The sequence below is a fragment of the Canis lupus genome, chromosome 38, assembly GCF_003254725.2.
Source record: "Canis lupus dingo isolate Sandy chromosome 38, ASM325472v2, whole genome shotgun sequence".
Classification (NCBI taxonomy): domain Eukaryota; kingdom Metazoa; phylum Chordata; class Mammalia; order Carnivora; family Canidae; genus Canis; species Canis lupus.
Genome location: NC_064280.1, coordinates 6191560 through 6207713, shown reverse-complemented (window position 1 = coordinate 6207713; position 16154 = coordinate 6191560). Strand labels below are relative to the sequence as shown.

General features: G+C 38.4%; 1 protein-coding gene across 6 annotated transcripts in view; it reads left to right on the top strand.

Moving 5' to 3' along the window:
• The window catches only part of CDC73 (cell division cycle 73), a 253926-nt gene that overhangs the window by 220028 nt on the left and 17744 nt on the right, over positions 1–16154 (top strand). For all 6 annotated transcript variants that reach the window (XR_007409217.1, XR_007409215.1, XR_007409213.1 and 3 more), the window contains exon 23: positions 4862–5038. The gene's annotated coding sequence lies outside the window, so the exon portion shown is untranslated. The remainder of the gene's footprint in view (positions 1–4861; positions 5039–16154) is intronic.

Sequence of the window (16154 nt, the reverse complement as noted above, 5' to 3'; positions counted from 1 at the left end):
CAGGCAAGGAACTGCATGAGTTAAATATTTGTTGAAGGAGTGGATAAGAGTTTTACGGAAACTGTTGTCTAAAAAAGGCAAATAAGATATGTGCAAAAATACTTCTAAATGCTAAAAGATAATTATAAAGCTTTATGATAATTTCCCAGAAGAAATAATTTCTTTCAGTTGGAGAAACCTGGGAATGATTCCGACAGCTTGGGCACGTGGAACCTTCCCCCAGCAATGTTCCATAGCTAAAAAACATTTATACATCCCTGCCCTTTGGAACTCATGATATTTCCTAAGGTTGGATAAAGTCAATACGTTGAAGTTTGAGGGCTGCAGATTCCAGAGGGCTAATGAGGACATCACTGAAAAGGTCAAGATCTGGGGAGCCCCAGTGGCTCAGTGGCTTAGCGCTGCCTTTGGCCCAGAGTGTGATCCTGGAGACCTGGGATTGAGTCCTGTGTCAGGCTCCCTGCATGGAGCCTGCTTCTCCCTCTGCCTGTATCTCTACCTCTCTTTCTCTGTGTCGCTATGAATAAACAAATAAAATCTTTTTTTTTTTTTTGTAAAGGTCAAGATCCACAGTGGATAGAGATACAGGATGTTAGAGGGTGTGATAGATGGGAAACGAGAGGATACAAATTCAGGTAGCTACTGAGTTCTCACCCATGGCCTCATTTGTCAAAGGTGTCTGATGAAGGTGATGGATGTCAAAGAACCTGTCATAATGCTGGTCAAGGCTATTTAAATATAATATAAATTGATGAAATATAAATGCAAAAAGATGAGAATATTATTTTCATTAAACTTTAAGTTGAATGAGTGGAGATGCGATAAAATTTAATTACTAAAAAAGATTGTTCTCCAGGTAGATGTGGGTGAGAGAAACAAAGGATTGAAAAAAATTTTGAAACATTCTGCACTTGGGTTTGTTTTGTTTTGTTTGTTTTTGGATGAGGCAGTATCATGGCGAGCATAAAACTGGAACCAGACCCATCTGAGTTGAAACCTGCTTCACCCACAAGGAAGTTGGGTGACTCTCAGTGCCTGTTTCCTCATCTGTAAAATAGGAATATTAAATAGCCCCAATTTCGTTAGGTTGCTTTGTGGCTGCAATGATTTTTTTTTAAAACTAACTACTGGAGTTAAGCCAAACTTCACAGGTTAATGGTATAGTTTTTCATAAGACTCCTCCTCTCACCTCAGACACCAGCCACAAGTTAGGGGTCCCAGGCCATCCTCACTTTTTAGCAGCTGGTTATGAATTGAGGATTTCTGCTCAAGTTTCTCTCAAGTTTGATAACTCGCCAGAATGAATCATAGAACTCATGGAAGTACCATATTATGACAGTGCTTTTATTAGAGCAAAAGGATACAAATCAGAACCAACTGAAGGGAGGGATGCATAGGGTGAGGTCTGGGAGGAGCCCAAATACAACTCCAATTCCAGTCATCTCCCTGTGGAGTTCCAGGCATTGTTACCTCCACCAAGCACAATGATGTGGATGTGTGACAACACTCAAAAGTATGGCCAACCAGGGAAGCTCACCTGAGCTGCTGTGTTGTCCACAGTTTTAAATGGGGTTTCATGACAGAGGCATGATTGATTAAGTAACTGCCTGTACAGTTGCACTCAATTGTCCAGCCCGTCTCTACTACTTGAAGTTTGGACTAATATCACCTGGCTCAAAGCCCCAACCCTCTAATCACATTGTTGATCTTTGTGACATGGCCAGCCCCTGTTCTGAGTCATTTCCTTAGCAGAAACTTTTCTGGAGCCCACCATGAATCATCTCATTATCATAAACTAGTAAGGCCCCCTTTTAGTAATTAGGACACTCCTCTCACTTGGGATATTCCAAGGATTTGGAGGGTGTTTCCCAGTAACCAGAGACAGAGGCCAGCTGAATGGCTCTATTATGCAGTGGCTAAAAGAGTTAATGTCTGAAAAGCACCTAGAACAGTGCTGACATATGGGAAACACCATAAAAATGTTTGCTAAATAAGTAATACGTTCTTGCTCCACTTTGAAGATGCCAAACAAAAAGTCATATATTTACTGAATATTGATATCTTTTAAAAATAATTATTGAGGGCAGCCCTGGTGGTGCAGCGGTTTAGCGCCACCTGCAGCCTGGGGTGTGATCCTGGAGACCCGGGATTGAGTCCCACATCGGGCTTCCTGCATGGAGCCTGCTTCTCCCTCTGCCTGTGTCTCTGCCTCTCTCTCGCTCTCTCTGACTGAATAAATAAATAAATCTTAAAAAAAAAATTATTGAGTTTAATAGCATCAGACAAAAGGTCTTTATTTTTTTTCCCCTTTAGGTCCTTTTTTAAAATCTAGAAAACATAAGAAGATGGAATTTTATGCTAATAAACTATCTTGGAAACTATGTAGAGTGAAACCTACACCAACATATAGGCTGCCAGGAGATTTGGATTCTTGTCCTAGCCTTGTTTTTGATTAGTTGTTTGACTTTAGGAAATTTCTAACCTCCTTGGATCTCAATTGTCTTTATCTGGCATTGGTCTACTTGTTTAGGGATTGTTTGGCACCAAAATCTTTCTTGGATGAAAAATACATTTTTTTTTTATTATCTCTACACTCCTTCTCCCTTCTGCTTCCTGTCCACTATGTTTTCTAATTTGAATTAAAAAGAGATGAACTTCATCTAGATGAGATCTAAAATATTGTCTTCTGGGAAAGTCAATATTCTGATTCATCTGGTATTATTACTCATTAGTAGTATTATGATTATTTAGGTCATTGAAGCCTACAAGTAATAGGAATCACAGAATCATTATGATAATGATAAATGTTGAATGAGATAGAGAAAATGCCATAGATTGGTAAGATTTGATGACTAGAACATGTTTTTTTATCCTGTTTTCACTGTTTCTTTTTTTTTAAATGGTTTGTCTAAATGTTATTCAATGCTGACTTAATATAAATTTATACTAATATTTATTGACAGTAGGAAACATGTAAGACTCTATTCCCATGATAGAGTAAGACAGAAATGTAATATTTATAACTAGATCTACATTTGCATCTGTATTTATCTATTCAGCTATCAATACCTAGCTAGTTATAAACAACTATATATAGAAAGATCAGTAGGATGAACAGGGTATGAAAAAAATCGTGTAAAACTCATTGATGATAATAATGAAAAGATGTTACTTGAGTGAAAGACATTTTTATGTTCTTTATTCTTTAAAATTTTTCATTTAAATTCAATGTAGTTAACATCGTGTATTATTAGTTTGGGGGGAGAATTTAGTGATTCATTAGTTACATTTAACACCCAGTGCTCTTTATATCAAGTGCCCTTCTTAATAACCATCATCCATTTAGCCCATTCCCCTACCCACGTCCCCTCTAGCAACCCTCAGTTTGTTCCCTATACTTGAGTTTCCTATGGTTTGCATCCCTCTCTGTTTTCATTTTTCCTTCAGAAAGAACATAACATTCAAAATATTAATGAGATGTCTGGGTAGCTCAGTCTGTTGAACACCAAACTCTTGATTTCAGCTTGGGTCATGATTTTAGGGTCCTTGGATCGAGACCTGTGTCGCACTCCCTGCTCAGTGGGGATGCTGCTTAAGGATTCTCTCTCTCTGGCCCTCTGCCCCCATTCCTTGCTCATGCTATCACAAACAAACAAACAAACAAACAAACAAACAAACAAATCTTTAAAAAAATACTTGTTGCTACTTGAATTTTGATATCCTTTGTATCTAGAGGTTGGTCTTGCAACAACTTCATATTTGTAGAAGAGCATTTTCAACATGATTCTTGTGATATAGGAAAGGGTCCTGCAGTCTAGTATATTTAGGAAATACTGGGCTACTTATCATAGTCAAAGAAAAAAGAAGCTAGAATGTATTCAGAATACCCAAGGTTAAGGAATTTGCAGCATTTTCTAAATGTATTTAACCATGCAATTCTTTCTTAGTGAAATACTCATTAATGCCACAGGAAACACTAAACAAGACAAAAAAAAAAAATCACAACAAACAAGCAAACAACTCCCTCCCCCACAACATATCTCAAAGCACCTCTAACCAAGGGCAAACACTGCCCTCTCGATCTCACACATAAAGAATTTCACTTATATTTTCCAAGTAGTTCCTAATATATTGGCTATTTTATTACTTAGTAAGTTTTTAAGAAGATATTTGTTTATTTATTTGAGAGAGAGAGAGAGCACTTGTCCAAGCAGAGGGGAGGGGCAGAGGAAGAGACAGAAGCAGACTGAGCAGGGAGCTGGTGAGGGGCTCATGACCTGAGCCAAAGGCAGATGCTTAACCGACTGAGCCACCCTGGTGCCCACTTAGTAGTTTTTAAAAGAGCGATGTAGAATAAATAGTTTGAAATAATTATACGAAGCTAGACTATCAGCAAATCTTAACAAGATTAATGCTGAATAAGGAAACAGAAATACAAAAAAATGCATATAAAACTTAATTTTTGCACAGAATGTAACAGATGTTCATAGTATGACTGTGGCATTAAGGAGAAGTTAAATTATGTTTATGATCTTGTAGAAGAACACATTTTTGGCAAGGTATCTGTAAAAAAAGTTATTTAAAAACCTTTGTTTAAAATTTTTGTTTTATTGGTAAACTTCTGTTATCTAGAATATCAATTTATATAAACCTTCTCATTCTCTAACAGTGCCAGGTCATGGAAGGAAGATGTAGCTACGATGTGAAGGAAACTGGAGCCACTTAAGCAACTTTGTTACATTGGATATGGCTTTTAAATTTCCCTGAATCGAGCTTTTTTTTTTACTGTTTTACTTATTTATTTATTTATTTATTTATTTATTTATTTATTAAAATTTTTATTTTATTTTATTTATGATAGGCACACAGTGAGAGAGAGAGAGGCAGAGACACAGGCAGAGGGAGAAGCAGGCTCCATGCACCAGGAGCCCAATGTGGGATTTGATCCCAGGTCTCCAGGATCGCACCCTGGGCCAAAGGCAGGCACTAAACCACTGCGCCACCCAGGGATCCCTGAATCCAGCTTCTCTCAGAGATGGTAAGGTCTGCTTCCCAGGATTATTGTGAAAATAAAATGAGACCCAATATATGAAATCATCTAGGACTTGCTTGTAATAAAGGTTCTTTAAAAATAATTTACTATTTTTTTTAAGATTTTATTTATTTATTTGACAGAGAGGGAGAGAGAGAGAAGGCATGAACAGAGGGAGAAGCAGAAGGAGAGGAGAAGCAGGCTCCTTGCTCAGCCTACATGGGCCCATCCCAGGACTCTGAGATGGTGGCCTGAGCTGAAGGCAGATGCTTAATCGGCTGAGCCACCCAAGGGTCCCCTTTACTACTGTTACCTGAAGTCTAAAAAGCCTTGGAATCTTTTAATTTTCATCTTAAACCTTTCTGTGCTGGTGATCCAGCAGGTTTGGGGTTTTTAGAAAAAGCAAACTATCATTAACAGGGCCAAATGCGGAAGGAAGGAGGGAGGATTTAGCAATTGTTGGTGATTTTTAAGAGGGCCATTTCATCAATGGTGAGGATGGAGGCCAGATTGCAGGCATGTGAATGTCAACAAGGAATTCCATCAGGAAGCTGGGCACAGAAGGAGAAGAGAAATACGGTAGAAGCCTGAAGGATTTAGGCAAGGGACTTTTTTTTTTTTTTTTTCCCGGATTAGGAGGAGATGACATCCTTAAATTTTTTTGAAGGTCAGCAAGAATAAGGAGGAAGACAGTGGAAAGAATACAGATGTAAGAATCAGATCTGTTTCTAGGTCAGGCTCGATCACTAATTCACGGTGTTACCTTGGGCACCATCCTTAGCCTCTCAGAGTCGTGTGAAATGGAGGTGCTAATACCGTCCTTTTCTCCTCCATGATTTCGGGGTGAAGATCATTTGAAATAAAGCCTGTAAGAGTACTTTGAAAGCTATAGGGTATGTTATCATACAAAATAAGCGTGAATCTTTTCAGAAGATGGTCCATGTCCAAGATGCTTACCTTTATGGCAGGTGCTATGAAGATGTTGTTTGGCTGCTTATGAAGGGCCCTCTCTCGAAGTGTTTATTGAGCTGAATTGCACGAATATGGCAAATACACTTTTAGATTACAAAGCAAATCGCTCCTCCCCATTTATAAGCTAAGAGCCCTTCCCCGGCTCTCTTTGGACATTCTACCTTAGTTCTCATTTTCATTACTTACCAACTGCTGTGCGGCCTGTCAGTTCCGCATTCTTCATCTCACACACTTTAACCATATCTCTCAGCAATTTTCTGTCTGGAAAAATTGCCTGCTCTTTGTTTTCATCGAGGTAAAACGGTAACCACTTAAGGCCCATTTATACAAGGAGGAAAAAAGACTGTTTAGAAACCTAGTGTCAAACCTGGTTTTTTCAAACCATGTTGTGTTTTGAACACTGTAGTATCAACAGAGTCAGAAGTTAAATTCTTCTTGAGTACGCAGAGCGGGAAAGATCTTCTGGAGCCTGAGCTTTAAATATAACCTCTTAAATTCTGATTGAGTTTATTCTTTAGCTTTTGAATTTATTTTTGGCACCATATGTACTATGTGGGGCCAAGGGAAAAAGACGTTTTCCAAGAATTGTTGATCCCCAACAAGAATGTAAGCACCTTAGAAGGAAAAACTTCACAAAGATTTTTAACAGTCTGTTGTCTGATTTAAAGATTATCCCTCAACTAGGCGTCATTCTAGACCTGGGGAGATAAAGATGAACAAGGCATATGCTGCTGCTGCTGCTGCTGCTGCTGCTGCTGTAGTTGTTCTTGTTGCTGTTGCTGTTCTTGTCTGCTTGTTGCTGTTGTTCTTCTTTTTCTTTTTTTTAAGGTTTTATTTATTTATTTGAGAGAGGGAGAGAGAGCACATGGGCAAGAGAGCATGCATGAGAGAGCATGGGGGAGGGGCAGAGGGAGCTGAAGAAGTAGACTCTCTGCTGAGTGGGGAACCCAACACAGGGCTCGATCCCAGGACCTCAAGATCATGACCCGAGTTGAAAGCAGATGCTTAACTGACTGAGCCACCCTGGCGCCCTGGCATTATATTGTTCTTCATGAACTTCGGCAAATAGGAAAATAATTGCAACTCAGAATGAGGAGTGCTGTGATGGAGCTGGGCATACAATCTAGTGGTCACAGAAACCTTGCAGGGAAGCAGAGGTGGCCAGTGGTCAGCTGTGAAAAATAAATGGTGGCATCTCACACACTGCTTGCCAGATCAGAGGCTTTAAACAAGTTGGCAGGCTACTGCTACCAGTGTGAGGAAGCCCAGAAGGACGGTGTGACTCGAATGACTTTTTATTTTGTTTTGGGGCTTTAATTTCTATTCATTCCACAGCTTGATTGGAGTAAAAGTGTCATATAATAAACTGCACATATCGAGGCACATTTTGATCTATCTATGCACCTGTCAGACAAACACCACTAGTCAAGGTAATGAACATGCCCAATACCCTACACATTTCCTTGTTTCCCTTTGTAAGCCTTCCCTTTTATCCCTTTTTTCCTCCCCTTCTCAAGGAACCACAGATCTGCTTTCTGTCACTTAGGATTTGTTTGCATTTTCTAGAATATCAAATAGAATCATACGATAAGCACTCATTTTTCATCTGACTTCTTTCATTCCCCATAATGATTTTGATATTCACTCATGTGAATGCGTATCAATATTTCATTTCTTTACTTTCTTTTTCTTCCTTTATTTCCCTCCCCCCCCCTTTTTTTTTTGCTTGGTAGTGTTTCACTATATGGATAGAACACACTTTTGTTTTTTCATTTACCTGCTGACAGACATTTGGGTTATTTCCTGTTTTTGGCTAGTGAATCTAAAGTTGTGAATATTCCTATACAAGCTTTTATAAGGGTGAGCACTTTCATTTCTCTTGGATAAATACCTGGAAGTGGATTGACAAGATCAAAATGTATATATATATATATATATATATATATATATATATATATATAGGCTCAGTTTTTAAAGAAACTGCAACATTGTTTTTCAAAGCGGTTTTACCTTTTTAAAGATTTTATTTATTTATTCATGAGACACATAGAGAGAGGCAGAGACATAGGTAGAGGGAGAAGCAGGCTCCCTAGGGGGAGCCCCATGTGGGATTTGATCCCAGGACTCTGAGACCATGACCTGAGTCACCCAGGTGTCCCAAGGTTGTATCTTTTTATAGTCCCACTAGTATTGTATGAGACTTTTAGCTCCTCCATATCCTTGCCAACAATTGTTGTCTTTTTAAAAATTTCAGCTATTCTAATAGATGTGTTAGGATATCTCATTGTGCTTCTATTTTGCATTTTCTTAATGACTAGTGATATTGAACATCTCTTCATGTACTAATAGCCGTTCATATATCTTTGTTGAAGTGTCTGTTCAGATCTTTTGCCCATTAAAAAAAATCAGGTTATTTCTTATTATTGGGCTTTAAGAGGACTTTATACACTCTGGGTATAAGTCTTTTATCAGACATATGATTTGCAAATAGTTCGTCCTGGTTTGTATCTTAACAGTATCTTTCAAGAGCAGAAATTTGTGATTTTGACCACATTGAATGTATCAATTTGTTCTTTTTAAAAATAGCTTTATTAATGTATAATTGACCCCCAAAGTGGCATATATTTAATATGTACAATTGATGAGTTTGGACACATGCAAACATCTGTGATACCATCACTACAATCCAAGTGATAAACATATTTAACACCTCCTGGAGTTTCTTTGGGTCCCTTTGTTTTATGTTGTTTTATGTTTGTGGTAAGAACACTTAACGTGAGATCTATCCTTTTATTAAATTTTGAAGTTCACCATCCTGTATTGTTGAGTATAGGCGCTGTGTTATACGGCAGATCTCCATTACTTATTCCTGTAGCATGATTGAAACTTTTTACCATTGAATAACAGCTTCTCATTTCTTCCTCTTTTCAGCCCCTGGCAACCCTATTATATTCTCTGCTTCCATGAGTTTGATTATTTTAGATTCTTCATATAAATGGAATCATGCAGATATCTTCTGTGACTGGCTTATTTCACTTAGTCTATGTCCTTCAGGTTCATCCATGTTGGCACAACTGGCAGGATTTCCTTCTTTCTTAAGGCTGAATGATATACCAATTTATGGTATACATTGTATTTTCTCTATCCATGCATCCATTGATGGACATTTAGGTTACTTTTCCATATCTTGGCTATTGTGAATAATTTTGTAGTGAACATGGGAATGCAGATATCTCTTCAAGATACTGATTTCAGTTATTTTGGATGTATACCCAGAAGTGGAATTACTGATAAGGACATTTTTGAGGAATATTCATACTATTTTCCATAGATGCTTCTAGTTTGTTTTTCTAGGGATTATGCTTCTTAAGTATGTAAAAAAGCTTTGCCTAAGCCAAGATCACAGGAGTTTTCTCTTATATTGTCTTCTAAAAGTTCATAGGTGTAGGTTTTAAATTTAGGTTTATAACCCATTTTGAATTAATTTTTATACTTGTTGAGGTATGGATTATTTTTTTTCATTAGATATCCAATTGTTTTTAGCCCTAATTATTGGAAAAGGCAATCCTTTCTCCAAGGTAGAAGGTAGAGGAGGAGAGGGATGATAAAGTATCCTCCAGACTGAGAAGGCAGCTTCATACAGTTTACAGAGTTTTATTCAGGGTAATTTACTGGCAGGGAGATTTCAGGCAGAAGACAATCCAGACATGTGCAGCTATTTTCCACAAAGTCCAGACCTCAGTCTACAGATTTTATAGAGCAAAGGGATGCCAGGAGGGCACTGTAGTGAGATCAAAGGGTTTGTATGCACTTAATTGACAGCTAACATTCAGTTAGATCTTGTGGTGTCCTGCCTGTGCATCAGGAAGGGGAAAGACTATGTTATCTCTAACAGATTCATGGGAGACCAAAGCAAGCCTCCCTGCATTCTAGACCTGGTGGGTGTTTCTAAGGTGTGTATATTAATCTCCAAGAGGCTTGAAACATGCAACCACAAGAGAGGTCACTGGGTGGACAAGAACAAGATGGAAGGGCAAGGATGGAGCCGCTATTGTTAGCACACCTATGCTCCACCCCTGACATCTTTGTGGCCAGTACAATATTTTACATGCCATTCTTCTGCCATGAACCTACAGCCAGATATCAGAAAGTGACTTGCATCCCTATGTCACAGCAATAATATAGACAGCAGTGTATGATTAATATACCCATAAGAGAAAACACTTGGAACTCTACTTCTCTAGCAATCTTGTAAAGAAGTGAACCATCTAGTGAAGGCATTAGCAAAAGAGATCTTTACATGGTCAATAACTTTTTGCATATGAGACACAAAGTTCAGCATTTTGTAGACCCTAGCAGTCAGAGTGATTATGAATTTCGACATAAGTGGTGGCCCATGACAGGGAGATGTTACCTGAGGCAACAGGGAGGGACATCATCAGTGTGAGGCTAAGGGTGATGAGACAAATGTTTTAAAGGCAATAGATATGGTAAATCTTCATTTAGTAACAACCCAGTAACTATTTGGTGCCAATGAACCAATACCATCCCTGGCTTTTCACCATTACTCATTCTGAAGGATGGGGTGACAACCACTCTATCTACTTCCTGATGAAAAGGGGCATAGATTAGGATTTGTGGAATGAAACTGCCTTGCATCCAATTACAGATAATCCCTAGTACTGGATTGAGCCCCCATCTTTCACAGGGCCATTGTTTCAGAACTCTCATGTATAGTCTTAGCTAACATTTGGTAATGTTAGCTCATTTCACATTTGGTAATGAGGTCACTTCAGCTGAACAGTTGTCTCACTTCAGGAGCCCCACAGTCCCACAGGTAGGCTTCCAAAGTTAGGCCTATGAGTAGAAAATTAGCCAGATATGCAAGGAAACCAGAAGTATTCAGGATCCAGCCCAGGTTTATAGGTAAACAGGAACAATTAATCAGAACTAGAATCTTAACACCCATAGAGGTGTGTTACTGAAACACATGTTTTTTTCCTCTCTAAAGTTACCCTCCTTTCCATCAAAGATAGCCAAACTAAGACTACTGTTTGTGAAACAAGTCCAGTTTTAGCAAACTTGGCCTAATTATTTACATAAGTACAGCAAGAATAGTGGCTGGCCAGATAGATTCTTTTAAATCAGCTTTGCTGGAACTTTTCATAAGGAATTTCAGAGTAAACATTTAATAGCATTTTGAGGCTAAGAACCTACTGAAATACTTGCCATCAGACTTGCCTGCACTGCTATATATTTGGGTTACTTTCTTCTCCAGGTCCCCAAAATATTCTGAGGTTCCTGAGCCTGTAAGGTTACTTCTTTACTTACTCACCCTGTAAGGCCCTAGGAACCCTGTAAGCTAGGTATCAGGCCAATTTTCCAAGAGACTTCATTAGCTGCATAGAGTCAACCTTACCTCCTTAATGCTATCTGGTCATATCTGAGTCTATGCGTGTCTCTCTCAAATATGGCACTCTAGCCAAAGCCTTGGTAATATGATCAATGTTTCCAATACAGGAATACAGATTCTTATTGAACCTATGCAAGTAACTAATTGCAAGTAAGAATACCCCCTCAAGTAAGTAAGTGAATAAATAAATAAATAAATCTTTTAAAAAGGACAAGGTGGGGGCACCTGGGTGGCTCAGTCAGTTAAGTGTCCAACTCTTGGTTTTGGCTCAGGTCATGATCTCAGGATCATGAGATCAAGCCCCATGTTAGGCTCCATGCTCAGAGCAGAGTATGCTTATGACTCTCTCTCCTTTAGCCCCTTTCCAGCCCTCCAAATAAATAAATCTTAAAAAAAAAAAATAAAAGAGAGTAGGAATGCTCACTGGAATTTCCAAATTTTAGAGAGACCAGGTAGGGAAAAAAAGAATGGTTTCCTTAAATCTGGAAGAGTAAACATTAGAGAACCAGCAATGTTTTAAACAAGTCATAAAAACTATAATCATTTTCCTCGATTCATTCTGTCTCATGTTAATAATAATTGTTCTACTTGAATGCAGTTTTCCCATTAATTCCAGAAATTCCTACTCAGCTTGGTTTTATGATCCAAAGGGTATAAGAAATCTGTATTTGTCAAAAGTTCTCTCCATGAATCTTCTTGAAGACAAAACACATGTAGCAAAAGCATCAGAACAATAACTGTAAATGACAAAAGACTCAGAAATGGCCATGGTTAAAGATCTGATGAAAGTTCATTATAATGCAATTGACAAGAAAATTTGTTTTTTTTTTCCTGTGACATACAACACTTAAATAATTAGAATTATAGGTGATGGCATTATACTAGGACATATCAAAATCTTAGGAATTTTTATGATTTCTAAAATAGTTATGGCATTCTTCCAGGTAATATGACCTAAAAAGGTTTATCAGCACTTATTTTACATTACTTCCTGTGTAACTTAACATACCAAGCCTAATTAGTTAAGAACTTCATTTAGAATTTGAATTTGGGGAATTTTGTTAAAAATATCAGAAGGTTTTAAAGCACATGCCCAAGTAGGAGCAGAGATCATTATAAAACTTAATTACCTAATTAAACAAGATGGCAATAAGAGATTCTTAAGGCAAATACAGAAGTGACATAGTTAGCAAAATTTACTTCTTTTAATATTGATAAGATTCAGTTTTCTTAAGTAATTGAAGACCTGATAAAGATAAAATATAGAAACTGTCTTATTTTGTTTTGTTTTCTTGGCAAAGGAAAAAAACTCTCCATGTATGATTTCTTATCAAGAATAGACCAATAACCTACAAAAACTTTAAACAGAGAAAGACCAAATTCCAATCTTATACCAGTTTACTTTTAAATCTCTTTCATTCCAATCTTAGTCCTGACCATGCATAAAATTCTTTTCTAAAGATTCCTATTTGACAAACTTTCTACAACTTTCTTTTTTCTTTATATTTTGTCCTAAGTTTTCCCTCCAAACAACCAGTCTCATTTTAGAACAAAATTGCTTTCTATTCCTCAACAAAAATCTATTCCCACCTTTTCTGCCTTTCTTAACAAAATCACATCTGTATCTTTGGGGTAAATCCCCAACAGTGCAATTGCTGGGTCGTAGGGCAGGTCTATTTTTAACTCTTTGAGGAACCTCCACACAGTTTTCCAGAGTGGCTGCACCAGTTCACATTCCCACCAACAGTGCAAGAGGGTTCCCTTTCTCCACATCCTCTCCAACATTTGTGGTTATAGCAGCAATGTCCACAATAGCCAAACTGTGGAAGGAGCCTCGGTGTCCATCGAAAGATGAATGGATAAAGAAGATGTGGTTTATGTATACAATGGAATATTCCTCAGCCATTAGAAATGACAAATACCCACCATTTGCTTCAACGTGGATGGAACTGGAGGGTATTATGCTGAGTGAAGTAAGTCAGTCGGAGAAGGACAAACATTGTATGTTCTCATTCATTTGGGGAATATAAATAATAGTGAAAGGGAATAGAAGGGAAGGGAGAAGAAATGGGTAGGAAATATCAGAAAGGGAGACAGAACATAAAGACTCCTAACTCTGGGAAACGAACTAAGGGTGGTGGTGGAGGGGAGGAGGGCGGGGGGTGGGGGTGAGTGGGTGACGGGCACTGAGGGGGGCACTTGATGGGATGAGCACTGGGTGTTATTCTGTATGTTGGCAAATTGAACACCAATAAAAAATATATTTATTATTAAAAAAACAAAACAACAACAACAACAAAAAACAAAATCACAAACCTTACTTCTGTTTTTTTTTTTTTTACCCCTCTTGGGGCTTGAGCTTGCAACCCTGAACTTAAGATTTGAGCTGAGATCAAGCCACCAACCATGCCACCCGGATATCCCACATGCCTCACTTTGTTTGCATACAGAGTTGTTTCCCTTATTATTTCTAGTAGTCTTGATTGCATTTATTAGAATTCTTAATGCTTAGAAATCTTACTTTCCATTGAAAACTAAATAGTAAGCAATTCTGAACTGTTATACCAGAATTCTTTGGATTGGCAAATTTATTAATATATGTCATAATTTCCAGAAACATGCTTTTTATAAAATTTTAATGTTGATAACTCTAAAGAAATGTCTATTTAAACAACTTTAAATTTGCTTTAACATTAAATATTTTTCCAGATCACATGAACTTAAAAAACATCTGGGTTAGTTTCCTTCTTTCTGAGTTTTAGAAGGCCTATAAACCAATTACACAGAGCTCTTTTACCAAGTAATTTTAGCAATACCATTCAGAGGTAGAAAAATATCTCACATTTACAACCTACACATGTGGATACACACAGAGATAGATGTAAAGATCCTATAGGTACTAATATTTGTAGAGAAGATTTTAAGATTTGTATTTGTCCCTGGAATTAATCTGGAGGTGACTGTGCTAGAGTTTGAACACAAGACCCAGTTTAGCAGTTTGTATTTTAAAAAGTCTTCTTCCCACCCCCACCCCACCTTTTTTTTTTCCTTCAGTGTCAGTTGATTGTGGGTTATGTTTACATTTCAAGCACAGGACAAGTCGTATAACATCATGAGATGGAAAAAGAACACAAGTTTTCCCAGAAAGGACTTTGGGTTCCTGAAGCCAATGATTAACAAGCCTTTAAGGTAAATAGGGGAAGATTCAGGATCAGTAAAGGAATAGGTGAATTTTGGATTGCCTCTAGAGAAGCATTTCTAGCTTCGTAAATTTTGTAAGATAAGGAAAGCTGCTTTCAAATCCTCACAGAACTGGGTTGCAAGTCAAATAACTTTATAGGTTGATCTACTCATCTGATTCCATTTTCCTCAATTTGCTTTTCCCCCTCTGGGTACATTTTATTAGTTTCCTGCATGGATAGTATCCTGTCAGGGTTTTTAGAAGCTTTGAAATACCAATCAAAATACGCATCCCACTTAGATTGTCTAATTCAATGGCCAGCTTTCTCAAGTTGGGTCCGCACATAGTAATTAGGTATTTTAAAGGATCCTCATTTAGGCTATTTGAGAGTTAAAACCATCCGAAGTATAATCCTTAAAAAACCTTCTGACCTCCTTCACCCAGAGATTTCTAGGCTCAAACTTCAATAAGGATTTAATCCCACAGGGTATTGACCAAGGAAATTTTTCTTTTAAAACATTTCCCCTGAGCGTTCCTTTAGGCTTTGCAATTAACAAAACAGAGAGCACTAATTATTGTGGCAGAGCCAAGCTCACTTTTTGCCCAGTCCTTTCAGGTGCGGAACAAAGGATGTTCAGGTGGATGTTCCCTTAACCTCTAAGGTCATGGGATAGGTGAGTTCAGTTACCAGGGACCAAGTGGGATGGTCCTAGTGGAGAACCCAAGGTGACCAATTGCCAGAGTTAAGTGAGCACTAGATGAGCGGCTGCTGCCAACAGCTTTGCTCTCAGACCACCCAGGCACACAAACCACCAACATGCCCCATCTGGGTGGCCCAGATTTATAACCCAACTTAAAGGGATCATCGTTTGGGGTACTTTAAATTCAACATAACCCAAAGGGGTGTTGAAAGCAAAGAACTTTTTATCACTTGTTACAAGCAGGGAGACAGGGAGACAGCTCTCAAAGCACTGTCTCTTTACTCATAATTCCTTTTCTGTGGAGTCTTGTAATGCACAGAGCATGAGGGTAGCTGGTCAGCTTGGGGTTTCCCCCACGGACAGTGGGCTTTCCCTTCTTGGCCCTTTTATCCATGCTTGCTCCCTTTTCTGCCTCCTGCCTGGTTTGACAAGTGCTAGAAGGTGGAAGACGGGGAGGGACTTCAGACTGAGAAGGCACTTTGAGACAGAAAAAACAAAGCAGGCAACTCCACACAGTTTACATAGCAGCTATGGTCTGCAAAGTCCAGACCTTGGTCTACAGATTTTATAGGGCAAGGGGATGCCAGGAGGGCACTGTAGTGATTTATATGCACTTTAAACGATTTGTATGCTCTTAATTGACAGCTAACATTTAACTAGATCTCAAGGTGTCACCTGTGCATCAGGGAAGGGAAAGACTTACCTCTAACAGATTCATGGGAGGCCAAAGCAAGCCTCTCTATATTCCAGCCTTGGTAAGCATTTCTAAGGAACATATATAAGTGTCCTTGGTCCTGGAACATATAGCCCCAGAGAGGTCATCCAGTGGGTATGAACAAGATGGAGGGCCAAGGA